A 13,908-nucleotide genomic window follows, 5' to 3' on the forward strand; every position below is an offset into this window, starting at 1 on the left:
CAAACAAGATTTTGCAAGGAGTGTTGCATGAAATTTCTCAAGTATCTGAATTTTAGAGTCAGAATAAATAGCAAGCGAAGTTTTAAATGACAAGCAAAAATGGAACAGAAGTTTTCAAAAAGAATTTTTACCTTTTTGGTCCTCTATATCTTGAACACTGCTGAAGATGGACATACGTTATTACATATATTGAAAAAACAGATTCAGTGCACCGATTTCCTTCATGTCCTGAAGACTATCCAGAACTAATTATCAGAAGCTGGTTGCAGGCAAAACAGCCAGCTTTAGGAGACCCATGAGAAGTGCAGAATACTGTAAATACAATGGGAGTGTCTTAGCTTGTAAAAAATAAATAAAAATAAAAAGTCATTTTAGATTACGTCACAGTAAAATGTAGGGGAAAGAGCTGTCTTGACTGAAAGATTCCATGTTCAGAGATCTAAGAGGAAAGCACTGTATTGCACCATGTTGCAGGGAGTTCAGAGAACTCTTCCTGTGCAGTTCTGTGCTACTCAGGCTGTGCTGTCGATGCTTCTGCTGTAGCAGAGCATCCACATTCCTCTGGGTGCAACACTATCCTGCAAAGTCCTACTGTAAATTCATCTCCCTGCTTTTCCTTGGCACTGTTAGGGCTAGGAGTCTGTGGCTAGCACAGTTTTTCCCATGGGAAGTTTTCTTGTGTTTTTGTAAATAAAGATAAAGTTTGGATGTTTTGGAACAGTGTCCCAGAACTTGGACAGTGCAGGCCTGGCCAATCAGGCCTGGGGGAAGGCTTCTGACTGACCAATCTGGGTGACTTTTGAGAACTCTATAAATGTGATGAAATCAAGACAATAAAGGTCATTCCTTCTTGCCACTGAGACCCGATGCATTCATTACTCTGCTAGCTGCTCAACAGCGACAGGAGTCCACAGTGCTGGAATAGCTGAAATATTTAAGGCCAGTCTTACACTTCAGTAGGCTTGTGCTGATGTTGAATCTGTTCCAGCTTCTACATATTTTTAGATATTGTGGCATGAAATTTCACACCCCCCAAGCCATGGCTTTAGGGCAGTAGCACTCGTGGCCAGTTTTCCCAGCTCCACTAGGGACTAATGGTGTGAGTACAGGATGCAGTCCTGCATCCATTCTTTTCTCATTATTTAATAGAACATGTTAGCTGCCAGAGCTTGGTTCTTCAAAGGAAATTTTGACACAGCCTATACATTTATTTATGAATTGGAAGTACAAGGGGGAATAGTTCTGTGTGTAACAAGAATCTTCACTAGTACCAGTTGTCCTGGGCAGTCTGTGTGTTAGTAAAGGGTGGAGAAATTTAAGTCCAAGAGCATCTGATGGTGAGTGATTCTGAATAAATTGATATAATAATCTGAATTGAAAACACAGCACGTAGAGTGACATTTTTAGCTTTGTTCATGTGTTTCTGGATAAAGAGGATTTTTTAATGATCTGATTTTTTTCCTGATTGGACTCAGAAGAGCAGTTCAGCATTGAGTGGGAATATTGTGAAGGTTACACAGTTTTACAATAAATGTAGGAACATAGAGCTATGGCAAGGGAATAAAATTTCAGGGTTGTGGCTGGGTGACTAGGTACTAGATACAATTCAAGATGAACGGTGCACCCAGATTACCTAATTTGATGTAATTTCTAAGTCTTTAATGAAATGGAAATATAACATGAACAAATATTCACTTGGGGATATTTTTCTCTAAATCCTGAAAAAGTACTTAATGTACTTTTTTTTATGTACACATGCTGCTGTGTTAGATTGTTCTGAGAAACCTTCATCCTTTTCTTCCCGGTTTTCCAGGTTTGGCCTGAGGACTTTCTGCGGTCTTTTATAGCCAATTAAAGGTATCTAATTTTACAGCAAATGCTCTGACGCGATAATTTTAATTTCTGTAATAAGAAAAAAATCATTGGAGTCTCTATAAATTAAAAACAATATTATATACAGTGACGCGAAACAGCTGAATTTAAAGATACATGGAAACTACATGAAAAAAATCTGTTCTTCTCATAAAATGACATAAAATTTCAGCAGCACTGTTGTAATTTGGAGTGTACCCATTACTGTGTGTGAGTGTGTGTGTTGATCTGCCAGAGTTATGCTGGAAATGGAGAAATTCAAACCTCCAGCTGCAGTTTGGCTGCTCAGGCACCACCAGTCTCTGGGCACTCATGCACCCGAACTACAGCTAATGAGTACTAAAGTTCATAAATTTTCACAGAGACTCTGAAAATGACTTCAAAGACGTTTGAACACAGGTCGTGTGTGCAGGAAATCGTAAATGCATGTGGAAATATGTTCCGTTATCTACAGGTTTGGATTTAATGGAATTTTTTTTGTTCCTTTTGAGCTGCCCCATTCTTAGGAGTCAGCATAGTGATCAAAGAAACAGAATAGGGTTATGAAAGTAAAAAATTCCTTTTAATCCCACGTTTTGCTGTACATTTTCCTTGGATACATCATGGTGTGTCTCCGATAGCAATTACTGATGCTAATGTTACTTCCCTTGGAAAACACATTGAAGTTTCAAGTTAAAAATCTCTATAAATTTAAAATACTTGCATTGTGATGTTAATGGTGGTGTTTCATTAAGTTGTTACTGATAAATGGAATTACAGAAATTTCTTCTATTTTCTGCATATTCAGCATACTATTCAGCATACTTTTTTTTCTTTTTTTTTTGACATCAGATAGTACGTTGAGTTTTCTTAAGGACTTGAAACTTCAGAGTTGATTTTGCTGCCAGCAGCATGTGCAGATTATGGAGAGGACTGTGACAAATAATTCAGTGAGTTGATTTTCTGAATTGTCAGTTTGGAATGTCACAAGATGTCAGATCACTTGGTTGTTTTGCTTTTGGTGTGACTGATTTCAGAAACGGATTAAAAGGGGCTGATTTAACTCACGCTTTCAGTTCAATAAACATGGAATCTGGAGATGCTGTTTGCCCCTGCCCTGTATAAAGTTTTCTCTATTTCACAGTTTTCTTTGTCTTTTGTTAAAAGTTTGGGAGGGGACCCAATGCCACCCTTTAGACATGTCTAAATGTTACTGCACATTCTTCAAATTCCTCTTCTTGGTGTTTCCCAAGTGTGGACTTGGGTGCAGCTGAGAAATGAAGATGTTGAAAGAAATGCTAGAGTTCTCTGTGGTGTCTCTATTGTATCCAGGTTACATATGCATGTAAATTAGTATAATTAATTATATATACTGATCACAACAGCCAACTCCTGAAACTGAGCTCACAAGTCACACAGTCTAAATAATTTCCTTTTGCATGATTATGTCATTATAGATACTAAGGACCAAGCATGCTCCTGATATCTGTGTCTTAAATACAATCAGAATAATGCATGTTTTCTACAAGGAATTTAAGTGCCAAATCCATTTAAAGTCTTGACAGAGCACTGTGTCCAGCAGCATGGCCATTACTGTAATTCCACTCCCCTTAATATATGCAAACCAGAGTTTCAGTCAGTTGCAGCAATAAAACTTTTGTTTCAGCAGTCAAGTTAATCATTTGACTCCTCATGATTGTGTGTTTCCATGACAATTGGATGGGTTTATGATTGACACACAATTAAAATTTCCACTTCAAAACTGTAAATCTCAGAGACCTAATGAAAGCTCAGTCATATTTCTAAACAACTTTTCATTAAAAGAATGTTGGATTGTGACTTCCAGCACCAGAGGGGCTGCAATTTGTAGGTCTTGGCACCAGTGAACACAGCCAAGTAATGTTAAGATTTATTGTGGCCTTAGCCGTGGTTCTAGATCTCACCTAAATGTGGACTTTTATTCTCTTACTGATTTAAACTTCCGTGGGTTTAGTGATTTCTTTTAATTAACATCTAGACTGAAATTACGTAATTCTTCCACAGTCTAATTTCCTGTTGCCTTCATGTAGGACTGAGTGTGGTTAACAGTGAGAGAGCCTGCTAGAATTTTTAATAATAAGGTTATGCATATACTAACTCTAGGAAAATATATGCTAATGGCTTTACCAAAATTTACAAAAATTTATGGGCAATTTTGTGGATGAAAAAACCTTATTTGAAACTGTAAAATTTACTTTATGTTATTAAAACTCTGGTATTATTAATCAAAGTAGGTTAATAACAGGGTTTCACTGGAAAGTATATTTGCTTCATGCTCTCTTTTAGTGTCTGGATGGCCTCTGGACACACGGAAAAGTCCATCTCTCTTTCTAAGGGACCAAAACAGTAGGACTTAGATGAGGCCTAGAGGGAATAGCAGCTTATTCTATATTATCATGGAGATTTATTAGCATTATACGAGCAGCTTAATATATAGATGCTTTTTTCTTCAGACTACTCAGGGTGATTACATTTTTTTGATATAAACTATGTTATTATTTGTTAGTTCATGGCAATTTTTCTAGCAAGTCTCAGACAAGTATCTTTTTTGTGCAATTTTGCAGGTCTGATATGGTGTCATTATATCTGATACTATATTCATAGGATCCATTTCATTTCTGTGTATTTTCAGATCTGAGAAGCACCAAATGCCTGTGACACTGTTGTGATTTAAAATCAAAATATCTCGCTGTTCTCCAAGGTACTTGTACGAAATATATTTCCCTTCTCTAATAACTAGTTGAGCTGGGGGTTTTTTGAGGCTGGTATTTTTGGCATCATCAATCCTTTGCTGCATTTTTGGTGCCACAGGAACGAGAGACATCACTGAATCATTCAAGAGGAATAATAAAATGAGAGGGGAGAAGTCTGGCAGCTGAACATTCATGGTTCAGCACAGCCCCGCGTGAGAGTCGGGACTGCAGGATCTGCAGTTGCTTGGCTGCTCCCATCCAACAGCAGGCCTTCAGATTAAAAGAACAGATGTGCAGCCAGATTCTGTCTCTTAAATCTGCAGATTATAAATATTTAAGATGCAAACAAGACTTGTGTAATGGAGCTACTGCTTTCCGTATTTTTGGCGGTCACTCCTGTTCGTCAGTTTTATTGCACTTGCTGCTTGTAGCGAGGACACTGTCCAGGCTGGCAGAACTAAAATTAGATCTGTCAGCTTTTTACTGCTTTGTGGTTTCCCGTGTTGTGGTAGTCCCTGTTCTGCTGCTCCACTCTCTGAGCCCGAGCAGCAGTGAGCAGAGTGCTCAACTGAAAGGTTCTGCAAGGCATGAGATCTCAATTACATGTGAGACCAGAGAGATCCCAGTGTGGCAGTGTATCCATGCCTCCAAATGCCATGCCACTGTTACTTCCTCTGACCTCATTTGTTCTCCTTTCTGGTTTTCTTGTGAGCTAGAGGGGAAAGGTTATATGGTACTGAAAAATTGATTCAACAGCTTTATCAAATCTACACTGATAAATATATACATTTTAAAAGCAATGCAGTTCCATGCTCACTGTTCTTACCAGGAATGTGTATTAATCCTTCTATCAACATGAAGAGCAGGAACTGTATCATGGAGCAAATGTATACGAATTGTTTGCCTGTTTATTTCTCTTCTAGTAATTGCCTATTCCCTTTCCTGACCAGCAGTAGCTCCATAGGACAGACTCAGTGTGTGCTTTCTTCCCTGTTCACCTTATTTTCCTTGTTTCTTTGCTGGCATGTATTTTTTTCCCGCTTGTTTTTGCTCTGCCTAGCCACAAAAACACTTACCTCCAGTCACTAAATCACATATCAAAAATATTATTAATTAGTCCATTGCTACTTCATGCGTTCAGATTTTTGTCCTGGCGAGTTAGCACAGCAGCCACATGAAGCACATCCACCGAGAGGGATAAATACAGCAGTTGAGGCTCTCCTGACAGGAGTTGTGACAGTTCTCTGGGGTCACACGTTGGCACATGCTGCCAGTGCCAGTTCACACTTGGCATTGCTGTTCTGTTTACAGTGGAAATGTGAGTCTCCTGAGTGCCTTCCCTTGCCAGTGTTTCTGTGTTCTTCCCGCCCACAAATGTATTTGGTGTCAGCGTGTTTCACTGCCAGGCTTTCTAGCATGTGCTCTTCTCCTCAGTACTGCCCTGATTAACTTGGCCTTTCAGGAACCTTTGGTCTCTTGTTTGTGTCTCCACTGGTAGCAAAATGCAGTATTTGGGACTGAGGTCAAGCTGTCACTGAAATAGATTAGGCAGTTTATTATAATTGCCAAATTTCTAGTGATCTGAGTTCACTCCCCCACCTTTTTTCTTTCTTTTTTTCCTTTCTTTTTATTTTAAATACTTGGGCTTGTTTGTCTCAGAATCCCAGCATTCTTTCTTTGTTAGGTTTTCTCTAGCAAATCTCCCAATATTTCTTAGAAAAACAACAAGAAGTTACTTGAAATTAGCAAGATGTTAGAGTTTTAGGAATATGTTTTTATGTAATCCCCCTTAATTGGCCTTAAACGTAAATACAAAACATGGAGGTTTTGTTTGGTTTTTTTAAAATACAGGTTTAAATAATTGATTCAACTTCTTTACAGTAGATTTGTCATAAATTTTCTGTATCAGAAGAGCTACAGTAATACATGAAAAAGATGAGAGCAGTCACTATAAAAAAGGAAACAGTGTGGCCAAGCAAATAATTTTGCTTCAGAAGTGCCTGGATAACCAAATTCCTGCTGCTTTCATGTTTTAATCCTCTTAAAAGAAGAGGCTGAACTCTTTTAGTGTTTAAAGACCAGATTAAACCCCAACAAACTGTTACAATTCTGTGATCACTAAACATATGCACTGAAAGCACTAAGAAACAAACCGTGTTAATAAATGTATATATTTACCATGCTTCAATTAATGTAAGATTATAGATACTTACAAAACTTTCATGTCAATGTGGGAGTACATACTTCTGGAACAGTGCACATTTTAGCTGCTCCTGTTCATCCTGGGACCTGTAGCTGAGTGTTTGAATAAGTTGGTATATCTCTACATAGCCCAAGTGCTATGACTGCCCAGCAGCCTGAATGCATTAGAATGAAGCATGAAGCTTGCAAGAGTTCTGGGACTTGGAATAGAAATAGTCTTCGTATTTCCTTCTTCATTAAGCTATCCCAGCTTTTTGTGTGAATTCCCAGTTGGCTGGGAAAGGTTACTAAGCTCTCATCTTTATCAACTGCAAATGATTGATTTCTTCTATCCCTAGATATTCTTCCTACCCATCTGTTTTACAATCTTAGAGCAGTGAGTTTGGATGATGTTTCTTGGCCGTTGTTTTTCAGTTTAGATTACTACAGTAATTCACCTTTAATTTTCCCTTTGCTTTATTAAAGCAATTTATATTAGTGATCCTAATCTGTGCTAATGTCACAGTTTTCCATGTGCATGACTGAGTAGAGACCCTACTTTTTCTCTCTGTGTGAACTTCTCCCTTCAGTTCACCACTGATAAACAGAACTTATTAAATTATGTTTAAACAAAGACAAATGAAAACAGTGTTATGCAATTAAATAGAATATACATAATTGTAGTGTAAGTCAGACAGATGTGCTGTGCTCTTTCACTGTCATCAAGGTACAGATTTTGCATCCTTGCAATTTCTACTGCCAAAACCTCATTAGTCAAATCTGTGCTTCTGTGCAACATAAAATTTAAACTCCAGCACATCTGAAATGATCTAATTACTTGTACCTTTTGGTTTCCTAACTGTTTGTATGTAGTTTGTTAGTTTGGGAATGTTCATTAAGTTTACCTGCATACCCATACATTGCCAGTTTTCTGGAAGATGTGTGCAGCCCTTACCACCCATGGGAGTGCTATGGATTCTGCAGATTTCCTACAGGACTCCCCTTGTTTCAAGCTAGTTTTCTGAGTTGCTGTTAAAAAAAATTAAAAAAATCCTGCTTCATGTAAAGAACTGTAAGAGATGTGACTGAGGCCTCATTCAGTTTTGTCTTTCTTGAGGACAAGAGGAAGGCATTTGGCATTAAGGATCACTTCTGAGATGCCAGAGATTTTTCACTTGTAGCTCTTGACCTTCAGCAAATTGCCATTCTCTCTGAGATTTCTCCAATCTTACCTGTATTTTTTTGTTCCTTTCTTTTAACTTTGTTATCATGTAATGGTAATCTGTCTGTCTGTAATAGAAGGTCTTATGCCAGTTATAGGATTAGGTGTGGGTTTAGTAGTGACTGCATTAAGTATTCTAGTGGTCAGCTTAGACTATTAAGAGTATTCAGATTTATCTGCAGTAATGCAAATTTATCAGGAAAACAGGGTTCTTAAGCTAGGCCACCCTACAATTTTATTCACAAAATATTGTTAGTTAAGCTTTCACTCAGGCTAATCATCTTCTTCCGTTTGGGCACAGAAAGAACTGGACGTTTTTCAAGTACATATTTTTGGTAAGAAATTTCCTAGCTTGACAAAATATCTGTTAGCTGCTTTTGTTCTGAGCTTGCCAGTGTAATTGCCAGGGCAGAAGATGTTGGCCACGGGCAGTGAGTGCAGCATCAGTAACACACTAGAATGATGTCAGAGCAACCCAGAACATCTGACGGTGCAACTGCACAGTGCTGCTGGTTATTGTCATCCCAGCAAAACTGGAACAGCTCTGCTGCCTTAGAGCAGCTGATTAGCTGCTCTAAGGCAGCAGAGCTGTTCCAGTTTTGTGGGATATGGGTACAGTGGGACATCGATTGCAAATTGAAGTTTGCTTTTGTGAATTAAAATTGGGAACAAAGATTGTTCTACAAATTCCAGCTTGCTTTGGAAAGTCAGCTCTCTTAACATTATCGTTAAAGGACTGGGTCTGCCTTGCTTGAGAGAGAAATTTCCACCCTGGAGAATATAAACATCTGCAACTAGTTTCCCACAGTTGTTGTGAACTTTACTGGCACCAATCTATTATTACTAAAAGCAGGATTAATTTTTTTATTCTTCTTTTTCCAAGATTAAATTTCATTATAGAATTCTGGAAGATCACCTTTGCCTCCCATTTAAATGAATAAATTTATCCTCTTTCTGTAATACATAAAAGGTGACTTTGGTTACTCCATGAATGCTATCAAGTTCAATTTGGATACCCTTAGTATACTAGAAAACAAAATTAGATAATTCATCATCTAAATTAAATGAAACTCCATATTAGCATGTAATATAACAAAATTCCCTACAAAATTTTCATAAAAAGTGATCAAGTGCTGCATTTTAATTAAATTGGGTGTGATGAATTCTTACGCATATTAGGCTGTAAAATTTTAAATTACATTTTTCTATAAAAGGTGTTCAGTTCTAGTTTTATTGCTGTGTAAGTTCTTGAAACAATGCTGTGTTGATAAAATCTCTCTCATTACGTCTATATGTGCACCCGTGTGGTACTAGACTGTGCATACCTTGTTTTTCCATTCCTAGATGTCTATTTGCAATGAGAATTATTAGGAACATAGTACTAGCAGCTGTCAGCAGGCTCTTGATAAGCAGATTATTGTGCGTTAACTTTAAAGAGTCGGGAATGTATAATTCATGGCTACTTGGTGGATTTTGCAAATGTCCCAGTTGTACACAGTTGCTAATCGGAATGACATGATGGAAAACAAATCTTGGAAATACTTTCATTTAGGTTTGTGGCAATGAAGAAGCTGCTATTTTAATGCAACTTCTCTGTTTGATGTTCAGGAGAAAATCTTAGTCCTATATTAAAAACACTAAACTGTCTGGGCTTCTTATAAATATTAATTTACCAAATGCACAGAAGTCTGTGACATTTCCTTCAGAAGAAAGGATTAGCTTTAATTTTGCTTGTATCATATCACAGTGAAGTGAATCTCTGTACATTGGCTTTTGTAGTTCTGTATTTCATACATTTTGTTTTAATATGTCATGTCTTTATCAGCACACTAACACAGCAGAGGAAATAGGTGCACCTGATTTGGCAGAGTAAGTTCAGCCGTTGTTTCTTTAATAAATGATTTACTTCACTGGTAGCATGTAATGACTTGAGTGACATTTTATAGGCTGTTGTACATTTTCAGTCCTGACATTTTAAAAAGCCACAGTTCTTATCTGTGACATGTCTGTGTACTGATGCATGGGCTCTTTACTGCTTTTGTAATATTTATATAAAATTTATTGGCAGTAACTGCTATTACCCAGCGCATCCCTTTTGAAAGGTCTGTGTATCTCTCCACGTTCAGTGAGCTTTTCAGAGGGGGTTTGGAACTTTCTGGGCATTTTGCCACTACTTCTGTCCGAACTTTGTCTGCATTTGTATCAGCTGCTTTAGTTAGTGGCTGCTCGCTTGATGTTAACATGCTGATTTACACTATAATTAAGAATGAGTAGGAGTTTCTAAGGGAACTCAGAGCTCCTAAGTAACACAAAAATAATGCTGTTTCAAATAAATTTCTAGGGATAATTGAGTGTAAATATTAAAATATCAAACAGCTTGAAGTCCACCTCATTTGATGGAAAGCTTTATAATGAGTATGCAGGGTGGCTGCTGTTCATTATGTTTGTATCACATCTTTAAGAGGAGAAACCTCATTTCCCATGACTGTTTCATATGTTTTGATGTAAGTTGTGACAGAGCACATACCCACACACTGAGTTGTGTAATGTAGCTACCTCATGTTTGCCATCTGATACCTTACATAAAAGCAAAACCATGCTGTCAGTCAGAATACCCTACATTTCTTTGTGAAATAAAATAGCAGTTTAGCAAATAAAGATGTAAGGTGAAGGAGGAAAATTCTTTCTTTTCACGTCCTTGTCTCTTGGTTAAGTAAATCACAACAGATGCAAAATACAGTTCGGAAAGCTCTATTCAGCTCTGCCCAAACTTCTGGTGATTTATCTGTGACGGAGCTCTTGCCAAGGAAAACATACAATTGAAGGCTATCAGCTTCTTGCAATCAATAAAACCAAAACATGGACAGACAAATTAATCTGGGAGTAAGTGATCTCTTTTCCACTGGTCTCTTTTCCATTGGGGTAGCTGTTGGCAAGTGAAGTTGTGCTGACTGCAATCCGCTGCTATAAACGAGAGAAACATTAATTCCTTGAGGCTGATTTGAGGTTTTAAGTGTGCAGTGAAGGCTGTAGCCATGAGTCTACAGGTAATTTTTCTGCTACCAAATAAATTACATCATTCAAATTCTTTGTTAGTTATTTTAATGCCAGAGAGAAGGTCATTTGAGTGACAGAGCCAAAGATAAAGGCTTTCCATTCATGCCCTGGGCAAGATTTTGCAACGTGTGCTTGTAGTAGAATTGCAGCTGAGTTGAAAAGCAGTCTTCTTGTCCATCCACACAGTTTTTTTATCTCGTGTAGTTTGGACTACTCTACTTGCTTGCATCATGCTTGGCAGTGTTCATGTCACTGGTTTGTGTGCAGAGGCGAGGGATCAGCTCTGTGCCCCAGGACATGTCCCAGCCGTGGTTGGTGTCACACTGGCTCTGAGTCACTGATGCTCAGACTGGCACAGGGTGAGCCAAGGGCCAGAAAGCCAGTGGAGTTACCCAGGCTGTACCTGGCTGAAGGCTGCTCCTCACACTGACTGAAATCCAGTGAGTGTTCTCAAGAGCTTGGGTGCTCAGAAGCCTTTTGAGTAAGGTGTGGCTAGCACAGTTTTTCCCATGAGAAGTTTTCTTGTGTTTTGTAAATAAAGATAAAGTTTGGATGTTTTTGGAACAGTGTCCCAGAACTTGGGCAGTGCAGGCCTGGCCAATCAGGCCTGGGGGAAGGCTTCTGACTGACCAATCTGGGTGACTTTTGAGAACTCTATATATGTGATGAAATCAAAACAATAAAGATCATTCCTTCTTGCCACTGAGAACCGATGCATTCATTACTCTGCTAGCTGCTCAACAGCGACAGTAAGGGAGCAAGAAGGTGTGAGGAGTGGATTACCAGCACAGTCCAGGCATAGCTGATGATACAAAATAAGACATTAGAAAAGAGGAATGGTAGAACAGGTTGCTACAGTACTTTCTATCATGCTGTTTTGTGTAAAAGTACTCATCTCTTGGCAGTGCACACATTTGCAATGATGCAGAATCAGAATTTGTCCCTAAGTACTCCTGTAGTCCAATAAGCTACTCACATTCTCACCATGTTAGAAAAGCTTTAATAACTAATTATGTTCACTGGAGTAGGACAAGAATGAAGTGTGGTTGGGATGCAATTGTGGAACTCGCTGACTGGCAAGAAGTGCTTTGCTGATAGATGCTTTACTTTCCCAGACATTTTTGCAGTGTCAGTGCCTTGATGTTCTCTTAAGTTCTTTATTCTGAAAATATTTATCTTAATTAGTTACCATAGCTAGAGAGTAATTGTCTAATTTCTTTTTTTTTAGTCATTTGTTGACGAGTGAACATAAAACCTCTCAGTCTTAACAGTGTGACTGGGGTAATTAGTTACAAGTGAGAGATAACAAGCAATCTGAAAAGGCATTACAGGTTTTTCTCCACCTTTCCCATTTGAGAGCTGTAAGATACTTGATTAAAATCAACAATAAAAGTATATCACTGGAATGAAGCAGCATTTTTGTAATGAAACACAGGTGTCTTATTAAATGTAATGCTATCTGATCTGGTGGCATCCAAACTCTCCCCGTGCACCACAGGTTGTGTTACCAAATAGGCAGGAAGCAAGTGCTGAACAGGGGACTTTGCAGGATAGCCATGAGCCTCAGCAAGCTCCAGGCTTGCCAGGATTTGGGGCTGAAACTCTGAGCTGGCATCAGTTGACATAAACCAACACTCAGCTTCCCAGCAGTTGGACTGCACCCATGTGAACACAGCATTATCTGCTCCAGGTGTTTGCCATAACCCACATGGCACATCAGGGACTGTCACTGTTTTGACGAATATGCTGCTCAAAGAGGAAATTGAAACACATTTTACAAATGTAGATTTGTATTGAAAAGACGAGTAGTTTTCTCTTGGTAATCAACACTAAATTTCAGGCTGTACAAACGTGATTATCCCTAGAAGACCACCAGTAATAGCGTGGGTGTATATAATAGCTCTGATATTTTATATACATATTTTTGAGAGTGTGTGAAGTAGGCAAATGCACTTTATTCCCAGGTTATATGATAAAAAAGATTCAACAGCCCACAGCTGTACATGAATGCTTACCCAGGACATCCCAAGCCTTAGGCAACTTGTCTTCTTGACTCTGAATCAACAACAACAAAAATACAGGTGAAAAAGAAGGAAAGAAATCAAGGGAAGTATTTTTTCCAGTAGTTTCTGTCTATTCCAGGTGACACTAAATGTAAGTCATTATTTATTTCTGGCTTAAATTGGAGAACATTTTAATAAAATAAATAAAATTAGCTTACTTAGAGGAGATAGTCGTATTCTTGTTATGAGACAAAAGCTAAAAGAAGTTAGGCTTCAAAGAAGCCCTCATCTTACATCAGAGATGTAGAATTTTCTTCTAGCACCTCTGTGGTTACAGTGAGTCTGCAGGGTTGAAGTGTTTTTCCTTCCACACCACTCACATGTTTATTTGGCTTTCTTGTACCTTCCAGGCAAAGGAGGAGCAGGGAGGAACGCTCTAGTGCTGGAGCCATGTGTTGGTAGAAGGGTAGTGGCATGTCTGGGTTTTGGGTAAACTTTACCTGAGTGAAGCCCAGCAAGGATGATCCACAGGAATCAACTGCTTGAAATGCTCTTGCTCTTAGAAAGTACGAGAGTGGAATCCAAGACAAAGGATGCTGCTGGTTAACTTTGAGAAATTGCTAGGATAAGAAATGCTGTAATGGGAATGTTGCATGGAGCTCTCATAAAAAATGAGATTTTGAAAAAAATTGAGTTCTTTCTGGTGAATTTCCTGCCCTAATTTCTCTTATTTCTTGCTGTTAAAAGAAAAAAATGTCAAATGGGATTAGGTGTATGTGTGGAGCCACAGTTGACATTTTTAGAGCCACTAGATGGCATTTAGACCTGGATGACTGAAAATGCTGTGGTGTTTGCTTATGAG

General features: G+C 38.4%; 1 protein-coding gene across 10 annotated transcripts in view; it reads left to right on the plus strand.

The window, feature by feature from the left end:
- ARVCF (ARVCF delta catenin family member) overlaps positions 1–13,908 on the plus strand; it is a 248,325-nt gene that overhangs the window by 70,032 nt on the left and 164,385 nt on the right. The window contains exon 1 of one of the 10 annotated variants that reach the window (XM_085075801.1): positions 4,523–4,591. The exons of 8 other annotated variants lie outside the window; for them this stretch is intronic. The gene's annotated coding sequence lies outside the window, so the exon portion shown is untranslated. Of the gene's footprint in view, positions 1–4,522; positions 4,592–13,908 lie in introns of those variants that run through there. One more of the 10 variants, XM_085075806.1, reaches the window with a different exon arrangement.

The sequence above is a fragment of the Lichenostomus cassidix genome, chromosome 15 (assembly GCF_008360975.1).
Source record: "Lichenostomus cassidix isolate B80296 chromosome 15, HeHo_3.0, whole genome shotgun sequence".
In the NCBI taxonomy this organism is placed as follows: domain Eukaryota; kingdom Metazoa; phylum Chordata; class Aves; order Passeriformes; family Meliphagidae; genus Lichenostomus; species Lichenostomus cassidix.